The sequence below is a fragment of the Empidonax traillii genome, unplaced genomic scaffold (assembly GCF_003031625.1).
Source record: "Empidonax traillii isolate 1590-97213 ecotype Southwest subspecies unplaced genomic scaffold, ASM303162v1 scaffold3074:size15777, whole genome shotgun sequence".
Taxonomy (NCBI): domain Eukaryota; kingdom Metazoa; phylum Chordata; class Aves; order Passeriformes; family Tyrannidae; genus Empidonax; species Empidonax traillii.
The window spans coordinates 10184-12243 of record NW_020958267.1 but is presented as its reverse complement, the minus strand read 5'-3'; the positions used below and the strand labels follow the sequence as shown (position 1 = coordinate 12243).

The window sequence follows — 2060 nt, the reverse complement described above, 5'->3', positions numbered from 1 at the left end:
GTGCCCTTGGCTCTGGCAGCTGCCTCTGCCCCTCAGGCCACCACAAGACACTTTCCTTTGTCTGCCTGCACTCCTGGCCTGCAAGGATCTGCTCTCAGGAGTCCCTGGGGAGGCTTTGTCAGGGCCTGCCCTCAGTGGGGCCCAGCAATGCTTCAAGGGACTGGGAGTTTGGCTTCTGACTTCTTGAGCTGCTTCTTCAATCTTCTCTCAGTACTTGAGAATCTTGGATTCTGCTGCCAATACTCCATGGGGCTCATTAAATCCAGAAATCCCTCAGGAGCTCTTTGTCTTCCTTTAATTGTCTTCAAGGCAATTTCAAAACAACTCTTCAAAGTTTGTATTTTTTTTTTTTTTTTAGGATAGATATTTTTCAGTTCAGTGGAGAGGTGATAGAGGTGTTTTCTAAGTGATCTTGATGCTGAGTGTCTCCTCAGGAGATCCAGACTGACCCTGTGTGACCAACCTTACTCCTCACCCCCCAACCTCACCAGTTCTGACATGGCCCATCTTGGACTGACATCCCCCTTCTTGCATTACTCTTTACCTCGAAGCTCTGCAGCTGGATGTTCCAGCCCCGTGGCACCATCTCCCACCTGCTCTCCTTGGAGCTCTGCTTGCACACAGGCCCAGAAGAAGTTTTACTATTTCTAAAAAAAAGAAAAGAAATGTAAAGCATGAACAATCTCCCTAAACATCAAAACATCTGTAGGCACATGCTCAGCACAAGCTCCCCCTGATGCTGTCACCTCTCTATCAGGGACAACGTTATCAGAAAGGTTTTTCACAGGTTGATACAAAAGGTTGATAGAAACACAATTCAGGAGCTTGCTGTATCCCTTCATTAGGATACCTGCCCAGAAGAAAGAGAAGTACAGCAGTTCAAACACTACAAAACATCTTTTGTTTCAGTGTGAAAAAAAAACTATTATCAAAGAGAATCAAAAGTTAAACAAGAATACAAGAAAAACTACTTTATTTACTGATGTTCATACAAAAGTACAAAGAGACTCTGTAAGAGTATTAGCTAGTAAAAAGGGAATTAAAGGGATTTAAAAGGGATATAAAATGTTTGCTTTCTCAGTTGCTTCCTATCAATAAACTGTGCTCACCTGCACAGACAGGCCAGGCCTACCAGGCTCTGCAGGGCTGGTCGGTGCCCGTGCTTGGCGGGTGTCCCCGTGGAGCAGCACAGTGTGGATGGAAGGATGAGCATTGCTCCCCTCAGCAGCGCTGACACCCCATTCCATCAGCTCTACATTACACTACGGAGGGCCAGGACGCAGCACAAGGTGGTGCTTGAGTGGCAGCCAAACAGTGCCCGTTCATCACCTCATGGCAACAGTCTGGGCGTGCCCCACTGGAGGGCAAGGGGCCAACGACCCTTGCCCACATCATCTTCCCCTCCATCACCTTCCTCAGCCCTATGGACGACCTGTCCCATTGTGTTCCAAGGGGATTTGTATCTCTCTTGCAGAATGTAACCAAACCAAGGAGGAACTCAGTTATGATAATAGTGGACATCCGGTTAACTTTGCTAAAAGCACAACGGGTCTTAAAGTCAACTTGTGCAATAAAGTTACATTGTCCAACACTCTAATGGGTTTCACATCTTAATCAGACTCCTGAAAACAAACAAACTTTGACCGCCCTTCCCATATGCACAGGTGAGAGGGATCTGAATGGAGAAGGAGGAAGGAGAAGAGAAAACTGGGAAGGGCCTTTCTCTTAACAATTTGTGTGACAAGATGAGCATTGAGGTGGTCATGTCAGGACAGGTGTGAGGATATGAGAGATTAGGGAAACTTAATAGCCCAGATAACAGGCAGAACATGGTGCTGAAGCTCCAGGGGAAGAGCAAGACTCCTTTGGAATGTCCCTTTGGAAAGGCCCTGGCATTGGCAGAGCTCTGCTGAGAGTGAAGACAAACCAAGGTGGCACCATCTGTGACAGGGGCCAAAGCTCAGCCCAGGGAAGCACAGGCTGCACAAGGTGCCTTTGGGGAGCAGTGAGACAGGGAAGGGCTCCAGGGGGTGACGTGTCTGGCACTGAAAGAGAAGAGC

At 47.8% G+C, this 2060-nt stretch overlaps 1 long non-coding RNA gene across 1 annotated transcript in view; it reads left to right on the top strand.

The window, feature by feature from the left end:
• The window catches only part of LOC114072367, a 10003-nt gene that overhangs the window by 943 nt on the left and 7000 nt on the right, over nucleotides 1-2060 (top strand). The window lies entirely within an intron of this gene.